The sequence below is a fragment of the Acartia tonsa genome, chromosome 15, assembly GCF_053477335.1.
Source record: "Acartia tonsa isolate MP-2025a chromosome 15, ASM5347733v1, whole genome shotgun sequence".
NCBI lineage: Eukaryota > Metazoa > Arthropoda > Copepoda > Calanoida > Acartiidae > Acartia > Acartia tonsa.
This window is the reverse complement of record NC_137274.1, coordinates 11,804,443-11,823,864: the sequence shown is the minus strand read 5'-3', so window position 1 is coordinate 11,823,864 and position 19,422 is coordinate 11,804,443.

Below are 19,422 nucleotides of genomic sequence, written 5' to 3'. Positions count from 1 at the left end.
TATATTCTCCAAGAATTAGTGTCATCAACATCTTTAACCCGAAGGCTCCACTCACAGACCTAAACAAGGATGACAACATTCATAAAAGCCAAGCTCTGAAACTGTAGGACAAACGGACATTAACACTTGTATAGTGTCAGAACTAAATAACCATAGTATAAATGCATAAGATTCAAAGCAAAATTGTGAGTAAATTTGTAAAAAAAATTCTTGATACAGCATAATATTTATGGACATACTCACATTATTAGGACTTAGAGTTGGTTTGCTAATGATATTGTATTATGTTGTCCCAGGAATCAGTATACCAAAAATCAGATCAATCAGATTATTACATCACATAAAAATTCGTTGTCAAAAATTATAAAAAAAAAATCAACATGTTTAAAATGGACGTACGGACATTCTGGTAACGATTTTAGAATTTCTAAATCGTTCCTATTTAATATATGAACCACCATGCAAAGTTTTAAATCGATAGGACAATTCTAACATGCCTAAATTAACGAAAAAAGCTATCTGTTCCGAAGGGACGTACGGACGAACGTACAGACAGACGGACGGACATACCCTAATTGTACAAAAGTTTCGCTTTTAAAAAGCCAAACTAACAACGAACATTATACAAAATTATTCCCTTAAAAGTTGAAAAGTAATTAAATTTCAAAGTATAATTCTTAAGTCCATGAATCTAAAGGGATAAGATAGTGGTTGATAAATTAACGTACATCCCCAATGATTATACATAAAATTCTCTCGATTACAATTAGTAGTTGAAACGTTTGGACGCTCAACTTAATGAACCAACAAATCAAAATTCAATAAAAGTTTCCAAAGTTGTTAAGCTTACAAAAACATTATTATAAAACTTTGAGGACTAGTGTAATAAACAGTCCAATGTCCCCTCTCTCCGTGCTTAAGGCAGATAAGTTCTGAGCTGGATCTTTAAATCATTTTAGTGGTGAGCCAGATCGGGGTGAGCCAACTTTCCACCAATGAGAGCACAGCATTTTATAAAATGCCGCGCTGTGATTGGCTGAAATTCGGCGCACTCCTATCTGGCTCACCACTAAAATGATTTAAAGATCCAGCTCTAGTAAATTTAGAATGTAAGAATCCTTATATAAAAGTAATAAGAATAATAAGAATAAGAATAAGATTTATTTTCAAATCGGTTTAGTTATGATAAACATATTACATAGCATTTTTAGATATTATAAATCACATCATTAATAAACTTTAACTAATGTGTTATCTACGATTATGAGGCATTCCATAAACCATAGGTGTATTAAATGGGGCCTTCAGTGTTCAAAATAATTTAAGTATTTACATATTTTAAAAATTATTTTAAAGATTGAAATGATGTAATTGAAAAGAAAAAAAAATAAATTGTTTTTTAATCTTAACCCTTACAGATCGGGCCCCTATTTCCACCTTAATAGATCGGGGGGGGGGGGGGTCATATTGACCCCCCCTCTATCTCGGCTTCTGTTAGAGATAAAGACGTAAAATTTTTTTCTGGTGGTTCATGTGTATTTTTAGAGAAAATTACTTTTCCTGGTCATAGCGGTCAGGCCGCTCCTTAGCCGCTTTTTAGCGGCCAGCCGCTAAATTTTAAAACAGCTGTAGAGCGGCCAATTTTGCAGCTAGGATGACAAAATTTTAGGACGAACTTTTATTTTTCATAACAAAAAAATTACTTTTTCTGATCATCGCCGAAAAACGGCAAATAACGGAAACCGCCATTTTCGGCGGTTACGGCGGTAAAACGGCGGTTGGCGGCGCCAATTAATATTTTTATCTGTTTATTGTTGCTCAAGAATTTACCAAAAAAATTTATAGGTCTCTAGCTGTAATAGTAGCAACGATATTCATGATATATGTCTGTAGTAAAAGCCGGACAAAAATCGGTCATATAGTCGGTCTGGGTGCGGTCAAACGGTCATAACACCACTTTTCTCATAAGGTCATTGATATCTCAGTATTCACCAAAAAAAATTTTAGGTTTCTACCTTATACCCAAAAGTCATAATGTAGAAATTAAGATTTATTTAGATTTTAAAAAAAATTTTGGTGCTACCCAACCGACTTTGACCGGACACCACGACCGACACAGACCAGATATCCTAATAAAATCAACTCTTGACGACGCATAATTACTAAAATTAAAAAGTCATGAAGTCACAGCTCTCCATCTTACCTACAAAAAAAATGACATTAAAAAAACTAGAGGGGGGGGGGTCAATATGACCCCCCCCCCCCCCCCCGATCTGTAAGGGTTAATCTAAGCTCTCTCACAAGCAGCATCACATAAAATGGCTCAAATTTTTAGCTAAATAATATTTAAAAAAATAAAGAAAATCCGAATTGTAGGTGTAAAATAATCAAAACCATGGCTATGCAAAGATTAAATAAGATTGTTAGGAAAGCATTCGTTGCAGACAGCCTTATTACATACTGTTTCAACTTGAATCATTAAATAAGCTGTAAGGTTTTTAATAAACATTTTACGTGGTTGATAAGAATTAAGAAGGTCATTAAAGCAATTTTTATTCCAAAGGTTAGGTAAACAATAGTATGGGAGATTCTCAATGCTTTTGTATCTAATAATAGGGATATAAAAATGATCACCATCCAATCTCCTGTTGTTTCTTATGTTATTATAAATCTCGTTTTTTCTTTTCCATGTCTCCTGGAAAGAGAGTGGAAGCTTGTCATTTATATAATCATACATGAAAAGAAGTTTGGAATAATCTACTAATTGGGGGAGAGGCATAATATTTAATTTATTAAACTTTTCTGCTGTATGTGAGTTATATTTAGTACCAGTAATTAATCTTATTGCTTTTTTCTGTAATTTAATCAATGGCTCAAGGTAAGATTTAGGACAGGATGACCAAATTGGTAAACAATACAATAAATGAGAATGAATGAATGAATGATAAAGAGTGGTTAATGATTTTTTGCAAAGAAAGTTTTTAGCTCTATTTATCATATACAAAGAACTAGAAACTTTTTTTCTAATAAAATCTATATGATACTTGAAACTGAGATTAGAATCAATAAATACACCTAGGAATTTTATTGCAGGTATTTTACTTCTGCTATTAACAACACCAATCTTATCTATCAGCTCAGGATTGTTTTCATTATCATTATTAGAATCAATGAATACATTGATATCTTCCCAGTCTATTGTGTCTTCTCTTTTGTTGAAAATCATGATTTTTGTTTTCTCTGCATGTAAAGATAATTTATTTGCCCTAAACCAATTGTTGATTTTTTTAAGTTCATTATTTAGTTTAATAATAATATCATTTAGGTTATCTCCCGACACAACAAAACTAGTGTCATCTGCAAAAAGCAATGTAAATAAATCAGTAGCACTGGGAAGATCATTTATATAAATTAAAAACAAAATTGGACCAAGTATCGATCATTGTGGCACTCCTTTTGTTATCTCCAAGTATTCTGATGATTCATCCCCAATGACTACAAATTGTCTTCTTTGATTTAAGTAATTTTTAAACCAATCCAGTTCTTTATTTTTTACTCCTATTTTTTCTAACTTTTTTAATAAAATGTCATGGCTAATTGTATCAAAACCTTTGGAGATATCGCAGAAGACTCCAATTGAAACCTTATTATTATTTTTAGCTAAAGCAAGTTCATTTATAAGGTGCATTATGGGATGTAAAGTAGACTTTTTGGCCTGGAAACCATATTGGTGTTTGAACAGAATCTTATTTTCAAGTAGAAAGTCATTCAATTTATTTGCAACTATTTTTTCTAAGATTTTAGAGAATATTGGCAAAAGACTTATTGGTCTATAGTTAGTTGGTAAAGACTTATCACCAGCATCAGATGGTTTTAATTTACAGATTGGCAGAACCTTAGCAATTTTTAATTGAACCGGAATGACTCCTGTAAAGAAAGATCTATTTATAATATGGCATAAAGGAACAGCTATAAGGTTAATAATTTTCTTCAAAATTGAATTTGAAATACCAAACATATCAGTTGAGTTCTTAGATTCCATGCCTTTTACAACATCAATAACATCTTTAGGATATATCTGACCCAAGGTAAACAAAGAATTTGATTCATTTAGCAATTCACAAGGATCAGAGAATGAGGGATTAATATTCTCTTCAATTTTATTTGCTATAGTTGTGAAATGTTTGTTAAATTGAGTAGCAATATCTTTATGGCTAGAGAAAGTTAGACCCTCATATCTAATTTCATTAATGACTGATGATTTGTCATGTGTTTTTCTTAAAGCCTCCCTTAAAATTTGCCATTGTTTTTTTAGGTCAGATTTATTCTCAAGAATGATGTCTTTATAATACATTTTTTTCGCCAGCTTTATTAAAGAGTTATATATATCCCTGTATTGCTTATATCTAGTTGTATTCAAAACTGTTTTGCTTTTAGAATATTTAGCTGCAAGTTTTAATTTTTTTACCCTGCTCTTAAGCAACCCACTTGTCATGAAAGGCTCTTTTTTGTGTATTTTTTTATTAAACCTAACCTTTTTAAGGGGGAATACATTATTAAAGGTCTCAGTATAATAATTCATAAAACAAGGATGACAACATCCATAAGTAGCGAAGCACAAAAAATCATAGATGGGAATGCGTACAGGTAGATTTCTAAGGTTTTTACTAAAATCAAGAATAGATTTATTGGATAAAATAAATATGAAACCTTGTTTTATTTTGTATGATGACAAAATTGGATCAAAATAAACAAAGATATTGGGAAATATGTAAAACATATAAAAAATAGCCAAAAACCTGATAAAAGGCAGTCTGGCCGTGGTTGTTTTCTTAAAACGACAAAAAATTTAATTTTTAAATCCTTAAAAACTTTAAAAATTTGGAAAATCGGACCATATACACTGATGATATGGAAAAAAGTGTCAAATATATTTATAAATAGCCTAAAACCTGCCAAAAAGGCAGTCTGGCCGTCATGGTTATTTCCTTTAAAGACGGGAAATTTAATTTTGATATCTACAACTGAAAAAATTTTGAAAATCGAACTATAAACACTGAAGATATGGAGAAAAATGTTAAAAATATAAAAAAAAAACAGCCTAAAACCTGCTGAAAGGGCAGTCTGGCGGTCATGGTTGTCTTCTTTAAAAGACGGGAAATTTAATTTTGATATCTATAACTGAAAAATTTTTGAAAATCGGACCATACACTGAAGATATGGAGAAAAATGTGAAAAATATAAAAATAGCCTAAAACCTGCTAAAAAGGCAGTCTGGCCTTCATGATTGTTTCTTTAAACGACAGAAAATTTAATTTTGATATCTGTAACTGAAAAAATTTTGAAAATCGGACCATAAACACTGAAATTATGGAGAAAAATGTGAAAAATATAAAAATAGCCTAAAACCTGCTAAAAATCGGTCCGACCGCAAATGATGTTTTATAGTCAATTGTGCTCCTTAATAATGGGAATGTTGTCAAAAAATTTCAGAATTCTATCTTTTATAGGAGCTGAGTAAATCCCATTTCCCCCATAGCGTTACGGACTGACGGACTGACGGACTGACGGACTGACGGACGGACGGACAAAGCGAATTATAGAGTAGCTTCGCTACTAAAAATTATCAAAGCTAGTTTGAGTGTTATTTATGCTTATTACATCTTCCCAGGATTGAGAGTTAAGTATTTCAGAAAATTGATCAAATTTTTCTTGGTTAAATTCTCTAAATGTTACATATTTAGGGTTGTTCTTAGGTTTAAAAGATTCAGAAAAAATAAAGCAAGGATAATGGTCTGAGATTGGATTTAAAATGACACCAGATGAATATCTGTTTGATATATTATTTATAAATATATTGTCGATACAAGATGCATTAGTATGTCCAAATCTAGTTGGTTTTGATATCATAGCACGGTTGGTTTTTTATTAAATGAATAAGTTAGGGTACAATGTTTGGCACTTTCGATATAAGTAAATAATAATAACAAAGCCACAGAATACGATAATACCTTCAGAAAAATCGATGAAAATAGTTTTCATACTAAATTTTGTTTTTTTATATTTTTTCTAAAATGTCATGACAGAAGATGCAAAATGTCGTCTTAGTTTTTTGAAAGGATTAATCTTCTCTGAAATCTAAATTATCAAAATATTTTTTTTGGTAAATGATTATACGATATATGTCAAACATTTTATCAGAAAGAAATATTTAAAATTGTGAAGTAGAAACCTGAATAATTTTTCTTGTGGAAATAGTTTTCTGCAAATGTTGATAAACATATGTCTGCTAGCATTAAGATGTTTGTACTGCCAATACACGTTGGGTTTCATTTAAAGAATTTCTTTAAAATGTTTTTTTTTTACATTGTATACCAATAACGCAATATTTGCTATCAGAAAACCCCCGACTAAGACTCGCCTACGACTCAATCTTTTAGGATTGCTTTGTAATTTACATTTTTGAAAGTCTTTCAACAGTATACACAGCAAATTCTCTCTTTTTTAACTAACTTTCCGAATAATATACCTAAAGCATTTGAATTGACAAAGGCTATGCTAATATTTTTACCATTCAAGTTTATTTAATATTCTAATAAATAGCGCAACCCTCCAAGTTTATGACTACTTTTCATGAACATATGATCTAAAGAATAAGCTCTGACGCAATGTCATATAAGGATATTATAATATTCATTTAAAAAATTATTATTTTTGCATATATGTTACATTTTACAGTGTTTTGTGGCTCAAAAGAAAGACAATTAAAAATTATTTCATATTATATAGTTTAAATTACATAAGATAACCTAGAAATAGTAAAAAATTCCCTTTCTTTTTTTGTCGCAAAAGAGAATTCAACAAAGATTTTCATTAAAAAACACCTTAGTGTAAAAATTAAAAAAGTTAAACATGGTCACAAAAAGATTCAATTAGTTTATTAAATGTTTCATTTTCAGCAAATGACGATTAATCTCTATTACAAAGAATAAAGTGTAAAAAGATATTCTCGTTTTAATTTTAAGCAACTTAAAATGCATTTTAATACCTTTTAATGATTTATTTTTTAAAACATCATTTTATAAAATGTTATTGATTTTTAAAGTTATATATTAGAATGTTTTTAAATTTTGTTAACATTTTGTTTTAAATGTAGAAAATTGGTAATTCTAAACATTCAAAAAATGATTTTATTAAATTTTCATCACTTAAATTGCATGTTTGATGAAATTTTCAACTGATAATTCAAGAAAAATCGTTTAAGTTTTATTATATTTTACTTTGAAATGTTAAAAAAATATATTATTGTCAAAAATGTGGAAGTTATACTTTCCTCAAAAAAAGACCTAAAACATGCAAATTAACACGTGTAATGAGATTTTTTTCTTTCAGGTTTAATTTTAAGTAATTATTGATATTTTTTGTAAAAAGGATTTTATATAAAAAGTTTTAAAACTCGAGTTATGTAGTGGTTCTAAAAAAGGTTGCGAATTTATGCAATTTTCTTGCAAAAAAAATTTTCTAGGATTTTAAAAATAGCAAAGGGTGTTATTAGACGTACTTACAGATACAATTGCTAAGTCATTTTGGCCAAACACTAAAATAAAGTTTTGACATCTGAGGGTCCAGCCGTGATAGGTAAATAACCATTTGCAAAGTTGCACTCTAAAAAATCATTTGTCTTATTATGGTCTTGAAATTTCAAAATATCAATATTAAAATCTGCTAGAATATACGAATTTTTGTTGAGAAGAGATAAGTTGGCTTGAAGGTTACCATATGTATCAATAAATTTTTCTAGTTGTTGTTCAGGCGTTAAATTAGAATTAATGTTGTTTGGTGGGCGATAGATATTTGTAACTAAAGCTTTTTTATTAGTATTAATTTCAATTTCAATAGTTATACTTTCAAATAAGTTTTCTTCAAAAATACACAAATCCTCAATTATTTTTCCCTTTAATGATTTTTTACAGTAAATCCCTACCCCCCCTCCTTTTTTCCCTCCTCTCCTAGTTTTAAAGTAGAAGTCATAATTATCTAAATGAAAGAAATCTGGGTTTGAAATTTCAAAAATTTCCTGAAAACACAAAACATCTATGTTTATATTAAAATTGTTTAAGTTAGATATAAATTCTAACAAGCCCTCAAATTTTGAGTTCAGCGATTGAATGTTCCAAGTAATTAAAGACAAATTATCATTATTTCTGTATTTTTCGCAAAATTCAAGTTCCTCAAAATATCTAGAGTCAAAATTAATTTCATAAAATGGATTATCGAAATTTATATTACTGGAATCAATGTTTGACAATTTCCTAACGAAGTCATAGTTCAAATCATTTTCCACCATATCCGGACTTAGCAAATTATCATGATCCATTAAATATAAGATAATGATTGTGAGAGAACAAATATAAGACTATAGTCATAATTCTTATTAGAAGTAAAAACAAAGAGAAAAAAACTAAAAATCTAAAAAAAATCTACAAAAAAAACTGTAGCAATAAACGAGAGTGTAGAATGTAAATAAAAAGACCCAAGCATTGTTTATATGAGGCTGGGAGTAAATACAAAAAAGTAAAATATTCTAAAAGAAAAAAAGTTATTAAAGTATTATACTTTACTGATATATAATGATGGTAGTGATTGTTTAAATAAAAAAAAAAAAATTTTACTAAGTAAATGTATTGAAAGGAAGATCTTTTATTTTTAAATTAAAACATTAGAAAACACTACAAGATAATAGGTTAGAGTTAGGGCTGCTATAATAAAAATTTGTTGCTTTGTACAGTATGACCCTCAAAAAAGTATTTTTAAGCATCTGCAGCCCTTATTTCTCAATGAATTATTAAAAAATGCATATGTCCTTGTTCTCCATAGTATTCCACGTAAGTAGATATAAAAATATTTTTTTTACCTCCATTAACACCGGAGATTTTTAGTGCTAAAGTTTTGAAAAAGTGACTGAGGAAAAAGTAACTTTTAACATGAAACGACTTTTTTAGCAAAATTAAGCTATAAATCCTTTTATTTTTGTTACTAGCAGAAACTTTATACAAAAATGAAATAAAAAATTTAGTTTTTGAGTAAAAAGCATTTTTTTACACATATTTTTTGAGTCTTTTTAGTTTAATGATATTTTGAAAAACTTACTTATTAGGCAAAATTGTTTAAGATTAAAAAACCAAATAAATCTCTATGAATATAGCAGGAAAATTGTTTTTGTTTCACAATCCTAACTTTAATAACAAAAAAGTTACAAAGAAAATAAAAATAAAACATAATGATTTTTAGTCTAAAAAGCTTAATTTACCCCCTATTAAATAATTGAGATGTCAGAAAAGTAGGCGGAGCAACTGTCATAATTAATCCTTTTCTATAAATAAGGGTTAATAAATAACCTAAAATTTACAAATAATCAATTCATTCAGTAGTATTTTTTGCCATTAAAAATTTATATTTTTTGGTGGAATAAAAAAAAAATATTTAGTTAACTTGTTTTTCTTTGTGTCTCATTATTCAGTTGCCAGAAAAACATAATATAACCATCCAAAAAATAAGAGAAACAAAAAAAAATTCTTTTTCTCAGTCACTTTTTCAAAGCTTTAGCTCTAAAAATCTCCGGTGTTAATGGAGGTAAAAAAAAATATTTTTATATCTACTTACGTGGAATACTATAGAGAACAAGGACATATACATTTTTTAATAATTCATTGAGAAATAAGGGCTGCAGATGCTTAAAAATACTTTTTCGAGGGTCATACTGTATATTATATTTAAGACATTTGAAAATTTATTAGCGGGGGTTGTAAGAAGAGAATGAAGGGTAATATGTGTTGCCAAAGCAGAAATTTATGGAAATACAAAACTAATTGACAACAAAACATTTACTTAGTAATAAAATCTTATAAAAATGAATGAAAATATGTTCATTTGATGAAGTAAATCTTATTACAAAAAAAGAATAAAGAAAGAAATAAAATCTGTGTCTATCTGTTTGCTTATAGCAAAGGATCTCACTAACAACTGAACCGATATGTTTCTCCTTAATATTGAAGCTGCATAAATGTCCTGGGAATGTTTATAACTAATTTAAAATTATGATTTTTATTTTAATATTCGTGGAAAACTGTCTATAATACGATGCTATACATGATTTTCAGCATGATTGAAAACCATATAAGAAATATATTTCTCGTATTCATTCGAATCCGGTGGATAGGAACCGGTTCTCATCCATACGAAAAAACTATGTCTAGCATCGTATTACATACAGCTTTCTACGAATATAAAAATGTGCAATCATAAGATTAAATTCTATATCCGCGGAAAGCTGTTTATAATACGATGCGAGAAATAACTATTCGTAATCAGGGCACCTTCTTCACTCTATTGCAGTTTAGCATCAAATATAAGTCGAAACAAAATTGTCAATATATTTGTGAAAACTTCCTTCTCCTGTGGGGGAGAAGCCGCAAAAAGACTAATGGCAAAGAATTTTTAAAATCAATAAAAAAAAAGAAACATTTCAAAGGTTTTTAAAAATATAAATCAATATAAAAAGTTATAAAGAGTTATAAAATGTTATAAAGAGTTTTAAAATGATATAAAGAGTAATAAAATGTTATAAAATACAAAAAAATATGTAAACAAAATTTTTAAAATTCTCCCCTGAACCTTCAGAAATAAAGCCCCTAGAGGCTAGGGGCGAAGCCGCTAGTATACATATATATCAGGAACTAAGAAATATCCAAAATCAATCTAAATTATTTTTTAGGGGGCAGATAAACAAGTCGTCAATTTTACTATGCACCTCCCCCCCCCCCCCAACGACAGCTTAACATCATGTATAGATTTCATGATTTTTTTTCTCGAATTAATTTCGTTATTAGTCTAATTTGCATATATACATATATAGAGAGAGGGAGGGGACATTGGACTGTTTATTACACTAGTTCCCAAAGTTTTATAATAACATTCTCTTAATCGTTGGCTAAACAACTTTGGGGACTTTTAATCAATTTTGATTGTTTGATCCATTAACTCCATTAACTAGAGTGTTAAAACATTTCAACCACTAAATACAATCTACAGAAGGGGTTATTTTGAGTATCATTATTGGGGATGTACATCAATTTATCGGCCATTGTCTTATCCCTTTAGATCCCTGATTGTCAGAACTATTTACTTACATATAACTTTAATATTAAAACTAATTAAATAAAAGCAGGGACAAGGGACGCTAAAAATTCCTATTGATGATAAACAAACAAAGCTATTGGTTGAAATGTTAGACCACTTGTAGTTTTAACCAAGTATTTAATAAATGTTCTCAAAGTTTATAAACTAACAAATAGGAAGATAGATAGATAGATAACAAAGATAGATAGATAGGTGGATAAATAGATAGATAGATAACAAAAATAGATAGGTAGGTGGATAGATAAATAGATAGAAAGATAGGTGGATAGATAGATAGGTGGATAGATAGATAGGTAGATAGATAGGTAGATAGATATATAGGTGGATAGATAGATAGATAGATAGGTGGATAGATAGATAAATAGATAGATAGATAGGTGGATAGATAGATAGGTGGATAGATAGATAGGTGGATAGATAGATAGATAACAAAGATAGATAGATAGATAGGTGGATAGATAGATAGGTGGATAGATAGATATATAACAAAGATAGATAGATAGATAGATAGATAGGTGGATAGATAGATAGGTGGATAAAACTTTGGGTACCAGTATGATTTACAGTCCAATGTTTTTTTCTTCAATGTTCTATCCTTGATAATCCGTGATAAAAACTAATTAAAACCAGCTAAAGGGGTCAGTTAAATTTTAATTGCCGAATGTGTACACAGTTTCCTCGGTGTTTCCTAATCCTATTTCAATATTTACTACTAGCTAAAAAACTTTAAACTTCCAAAAATAATCTAAATTTGAATGTATAAACGATTTATACATTATTCATTCAAAATTTAAATTTTTGAAATTTAGATTTGTTCTTTTGGAAGTTTGAAGCCTTTTAGCTAGTAGTAAATATTGAGATATGATGAGGAAACACCGAGGAAACTGTGTACACATTCGGAAATTAAATTTCAGTTCATCTTAAATCCAGCTAAAGGGGTCAGTTAAATTTGAGTTACCGATTGTCTACACAGTTTCCTCATCCTATCTCAATATTTACTACTAGCTACAAGACTTCAAACTTTCAAAAATAATCTAAATTTGGATGTATAAAGTATTTATACATTATACATTCAAAATTTAAATTTTCAAAGAAGGCGTCTTAACTTTTTTGCTTTTTATTTAAGATAGCTAGCCGGTGCTTTTAGTAAGAAGTAGATGTAAAATTTTTCATAGAATTCAGATATGCAATCAGTTTTTTTTGTAGACCTCTTATTTTTTAACCCTTTACAGTCGGGCCCCTTGCCGCACCTTAATCGGTTGGGGGGGGGGGGGGGGGGCATTCAACGCCCCCCCTAATTATCTCAGTTCCTATTAGAGCTAGAGGGCTAATTTTTTTTGTGCAAGTCCCCTGTTTGATAATGAATTTCCGACCTTTTATAAGTCTAAGTCAATTTTCGCTTCCTTCACCCTTTTATTTAACAACCTTTGTTTTCAAACGGCTGTAATTTTCTTATTTTTGAAGCTAGAAGAAAAATTTTTTCCCAGAAAATGTTTATTTTTATGTAAATTTTACATTAGAAATATCAAAATATAAATTTCAGCGGCCGCAGCTGTACTTGGAAGCTGCCAGCCGCCGCAGTCGGCGGTCGGCGGGAAAACAGCGGCGGATCTTCATGAAATTTTAATACGTTATGTAGACATGTAAGAAAAGCTTAAGTTTAAAATTTGAAGTCTCTAAGTCAAAAATTGCGACCACAGGAGCCTTTTAAAGATTTCTGGAGACCTGGAGGATCAGGAACTGCAGGATCATACCTGGAACCTGAAAGTGACTTGAACACCTGTATTCCATATAAGGATGTACTACTAGAGGATTTTTTAGTATTTTGGTATGATAAAATGCTTTGTTTTAGTCAAAAAAAAATTTTTGCTCTTTACCTGGATGACCCTGCCAGGTTAGCTGGCATCCTGTGCCCGCCAGGATGGAGATATTCAAAAAATTCCAACTCTCAGTTGTGTGTCATACCCATACTTAAAGTCAAGCAGTTTGGGCTCTTTATCTTTCACACACAGAAAATGAGATAGAAAAAACCGGATGAGGGGGCGTTCAATGCCCCCCCCCCCAACCGTTAAGGGTTAAGTAATTTAAGTTTTTTTAAAAAAATAATTAAGTTGGTTTTAAGGTACTAAAATGCAACAAAATAAAAGAAGAAAATGGCCAGTATGAACAAAAATAGTAAGATCTTTAATTTGACACCTTACTTTTAAAATTCTGTTGAGTAATTATTGAAAAAATCTATTTTTTTAACCTCGGTTTAATAAAAACTTTAAACCTAAATATTTTCTTAAACAGACATAAAAAACATGGGTTTATATATACCTTTAGAATCAGAAAAATATTACAAATCCATTTTATAAAACTATAATAAAAAATATAAGTTTATTTTAAGAATCATAATTTTCGTCTTTAAAGGGTTGACTTGAACAAAACCTAAATAAATGTACATACACTGTAACAGATATTTTATAAACACAAGAAACAATAATGCATTTTTAACTGCATTGTTTTGAAGTTTATAAACAGACTGAAGCATACTTGTTCATAATTTTTCATTCTTTACATGTTATGTAAGTATCACTATTTTTATTGTAGTAACTATTGTATATATTGTTTGAACATTATCCATTTTTTTGTCAATTCTATTGGTTAAGTTTTGAGGTGAAGCTTCTTGATTTGTCAATTTTTGAGATTTTTGATTGGCTAGTATAACCCATTAGTGCCGAGCGCCACTTTTATGGACCGATCGAGCTGAAAATCTCAGGGAAGCTTTATAATGGTAAAAACGGAATTCCAATTTTTTTGTTTTGCTCTAGTGGCGTGCACAGGAAAGTTGCAGGAAAACCCGGTTCAGCGCGAGTAAAGAAACCGTTAGGCATAGATAACCGTTTTTGGCGTTTTTTGGTGCTTTCCCCCGGCATTAAAGCCCGTTTTCGACCTAAATACCCGGTTATTTGGCCCAAAAAATTAAAAATGTAATTTTTGAACGTCCAATGTGAGTTGTAGAGTAGCTAATACTACGATACGATCCGCAATTGAAAACTACATAACCTCATGTAATTGATAGAGCTACAAGTAAGATACAAAACGATTTATATCACATTTAGTGTTTTGGCTATAGGTGCCACCCTTTTCAGTTAAAAAAGCCCGTTTCCTAGAAGTTTTAAAACTTTGATATTATATGTGGACGGGTATCTTTACTCGCGCCGAGCAGGGCAATAAAACTAGCGGGTATCTTTACTCACGCCGAACCGGAGTTATATAGAACATAATTAAACGATAAAAAAATCATATAAAAAATAATAATTTGAATAAAACGATTTCACAAATGAATGTAGTTGCCAATAAACTTTAAATTTCACGAAAAAAATCACTAACTTTACTTCATAAACAAAAAAGTTAGGAGGGGTATTTTAAAATCACCTCGTTTTTCTTGGTTTTCAAATTTTGTTGAGCTATACCGGCAAACGGAAGTAAGCAAAACTGCCTGCTCCAGGGGGAAATGAAAACCAGGGTAGTAGAGGGGGGATTCATACTGAGAATGATGCAATCCTGAAACTGAAAACCGGTTTTTTTCGGCATTTTCTGGAACCAGGCGTTAAAAGCCAGTTCGTCACTAATGGGTTAATAGTTACAATTAAGTGTTGCCTGTAAAAATATAATATTTTAGGCCATTTTTATTTTTTTAAGTTTTTACTTTTTATCAATTTTGCTCAGAATGGATTCGTAATATTTTTCTGATTCTAAAGGTATATATGAACCCATGTTTTTTATGTCTGTTTGAGAAAATATTTAGGTTTAAAGTTTTTATCAAACCGAGGTTAAAAAAATAGATTTTTTCAATAATTACTCAACAGATTTTTAAAAGTAAGGTAAAATTAAAGATCTTACTATTTTTGTTCATACTGGCCATTTTCTTCTTTTATTTAGTTGCGTTTTAGTACCTTAAAACCGACTTAATTATTTTTTTTAAAAACTTAAATTACTTAAAAAATAAGAGGTCTACAAAAAAAGGATTGCATATCTAAATTCTATGAAAAATTTTACATCTACTACTTACTAAAAGCACCGGCTAACTATCTTAAATAAAAAGCAAAAAAGTTAAGACGCCTTCTTTAGATTTTTTTTGGAAGTTTGAAGCTTTTTTAGCTAGTAGTAAATATTGAGATAGGACGAGGAAGCTAGATACACTTTCGGTAACTAAATTTCAGTACATCTTAAAAGCAGCAAAAGGGGTCAGCTGAATTTGAATTGCCAATTGTGCACACAGTTTCCTCGGTGTTTCCTCATCCTATCTCAATATTTACTAATAGCTATAAAAGCTTCAAACTTCCAAAAATAATCTAAATTTGGATGTATAAAGTATTTATACATTATACATTCAAAATTTAAAACCTTCCCAGGACCTATAAGAAGCTTTACTGTGAAGGAGAACAATTTCGGTTCAGCGATTAGCGAAATCCTTCCGGACAGACAAAAATGCCTACTACTTTATGTAATAGGATAGGATATTGAGATAGGATGAGGAAACTGTGTACACATTCGGCAATTCAAATTCAACTAACCAGCTAAAGGCAAATAAAACAGGTTGGAGGGGATATTACACTGTAATGTAAAATAATCTGGTACCCAAAGTTTTTAGTAGCGAAGCTACTCTATAATTTACTTTGTCCGTCAGTCCGTCCGTAACGGGGGAAATGGGATTTACTCAGCTCCTATAAAAGATAGAAATTTTTGAACAACATTCCCATCATTAAGGAGCACAATTAACTATAAAAATCAATGGCGGTCGGACCGCTTTTTAGCAGGTTTTAGGCTATTTTTGTATTTTTCACATTTTTCTCCCTATCTTTAGTATTTTTAGTCCGATTTCCAAAATTTCTCTAATAAATTTATTCTTGATTTTGATAAATACACTTTAAATCTACATGTACGTATTCCCATCAATGATTTTTTGTGCTTCGCTACTTATGGATGTTGTCATCCTTGATATTCGTTGAATCAAGAACTTTGGGTACTGTTTATGATTGGGTTTTTCTTTTGATTATCATCATTGGGGATGTACATTACTTTGTCTTATCCCTTTAGATCCCTGAATATATATTTAAATACATTGGACTGTAAACTACACTGGGACCCAAAGTTTTATAATCTCGTTATTTATTCGTTGGTTTAACAACCTTGTGGAATCATATTCAATTTTGATTGGTTGGTTCAGTTAAGAGTTAAGTGTCCAAACGGTTCAACCACTAATTGTTAAATTGTTAGAAAAGGTAATTTGTGTATCATCATTGGGGATGTCTATCAATATATGGGCCTTTGTCTTATCCCTTTAGATCCCTGAATAAAAAAGAAGAGAAGGACATTGGACTGTAAATTATACTGGTACCCAAAGTTTTTTCCATGCTATTGATCTGTTAAACGGACGGCTAATTATAGAGTAGCTGCGCCACTAGAAAAAGGGAATAATGTACAGCAATAAAAAATATTCTTTTGTTATAAATAATCTTCGGATTAGTATTGGACATTGGGGGATTAGATAGATAGATAGATAGATACATGTATTGATAGATAGATAGATAGATATATACATATATTGATAGATAGATAGATAGATAGATAGATAGGTGGATAGATAGGTGGATAGACAGATATATAGATAGATAGATAGATATATAGATAGATAGATAGATAGATAGATAGACTGATAAATTAGGTAGGTAGATAGATTGATTGATAGATAGATAGATTGAGAGATAGACATATAGATAGATAGATATATAGATAGATAGATTGATAGATAGATAGATAGATAGATAGATTGATGAATAGGTAGGTAGATAGATAGATAGATAGATAAATAGGTAGGTAGATAGATAGATGGATAGATAGATAGATAGATAGGTGGATAGATAGATAAATATACAAATAGATAAAAAGACATACTGATAGAGAATTGATAGATAGAAAGATAGATATAAAATTTATACTGCAGAAATAAATAAATATTGTATTTATAATAAATCAGTATATTATTGGGGGGGGGGGGACATTCCATTAAACTAAATCTAAACCCCTCTCAACCCCCCCCCCCCCATAAATTTCCTTACTAAAACGTGCTAAATAAAGGAGGGTTGGGAGTGGGGGGGGGGGGAATTGATTTGCCTCTTATAGAAAAGTAAAATGATATTCATTTCCTTTAAAGTGAAGCTTCTTAAAGGTCTGAGAAAATTACATAACTATTTAGTAACTCAACCATTCAAGATAAATCGCCCCTGGATTTTAATATCCCCCCCCCCCCAACCCATTACATATTTCATTTTAAAACTAGTATTAAAATTAGAGTGTCTTTGTATTTACTTTTAAAATCTTTTCATTGTTTTTCTTATGCCAAGTAAACATCTGCTGTTTGACTCGCATTGTCGGCTTGACTTTTCTTTTTGAATTTTTTTTTTAAATTGTAAACTACAGAAGAGGTTATTTGTGTATCATCATTGGGGATTTTTATCAATTTATGGGCCAATGATGATACACAAAATTACCCCTTTTTACCTTATCTTATCTTGGGAGGTCCAATATGATGTGTATGGGATATTCTCTGCTTGAGTGATGTAAAGAATAATAGAGGATCAAAGTGACAAATAAGTTTTCTCAAAGTTCAGAGACTCAATATTTGCATAGATTGGCAATAGATTTAAATTGCTGTAGGGATCTAAAAGGATAAGACAATGGTCGATAAATTAATGTACATCCCAAATGATGTTACACAAAATTACAATAATTGGTTGAAACGTCTGGATACTGATAAGATTAAATCCAAATATTTTAGTATGTGCCTTCGGCACCTTGGAACTAAAAAACTGTTTATAATACGATGCGAGAAATAGCTAGTACTTGCCACTTCAAAAATTATTACATTATGGGGGTATGTCCAAGATTTAAAGTACTTTGAATGATAAGCAATTGTTATTTTTAACACCCTTTAGCTATGGTTTTGTCAAGCAATGAACCCCTAGAAGGAAAGGGGGGGGGGGTGAAGTAAATGCTCCTCTCTCCCCCGGGATAATGAGCTGATTATTACATTAGTCCCCAAAGTTTTACAATAATATTTTCTTATTATCAACTTCTGAGAACTTTTACTTAATTTTGATTGGTTGGTGGAGTGTACAACCACCAATATTCATGGGGTAATTTCATGTGTCATTATTGGGGATGTACATCATTTTATCAGCCATTGTCTTATCCCTTTAGATCCCTGGTTCATACATATATCTGATCTTATTCCATATTTAGTCTATGGGAAGTAACAATTCCTTTCAACATATTTGAGATATATTATTATTGAGCCTTACAATAGAGATATTAATACTAGAGGAAAATTGCAGAGAGAGAGAGAGAGAGAGGGGACAATGGGCTGTTTATGACACTAGTCCCCAAAGTTTTAAATAACTTTTTCTTATTTGTTGGCTAAACAACTTTGGGGACTTGAGTGAATTTTGATAGGTTGGATCATCAAATTGACTTTTCAAACATTTCAACCACTAATTTTGATACTCTGAAGGGGTAATTTTATGTATCATTATTAGGGATGTACATCAATTTATCAGCCATTGTCTTATCTCTTTCATTAACTGCATTATTCATCCCCACTTCACGGACAAATCAAAGAAAGTTATAAAAAACCACATTTATTTATGGCGTAAAGTCTTTAGAAAACTGTTAAAATTTAAGAATTTTGAATCACAAATGGAAATTTTTAGATTAGGTCACATTGCATTGCATTGGTACTAAGTTTAGAAAAATTTTACTTCCTCTTATTTTCAATTTATTAAAAAATAAGGAGAGGATAGCTTTTGATGGGTTATTTTAGTTTATGTTAGGTGAGGTGATTGCCTTACAGGGTTAGGAAATAGGCCCCAAAGGGTTAGGCGTTGTCACGAAAGGGACTTAACCCAAATGTTCCTCTATAAATATTATTTCTAATATTTTTTTTTGTCAGAGAGAGAGAGGGAAGGAATATTGTACTATAAATGAAGCTTATCTATCCAAGCTTTTATACCAATAATTTTGATCTACATGAAGGGAAAATTTTGTTTACTATAATTTGGTGGTACATTAATTTATTATCCATTAACTTATCCCCTTATCCAAGCTCTTTAGCCCATTATTTTTATTTCAGCTACAAAAATATAATATTATTTTGTTCATACTTAATACAAAAACAAA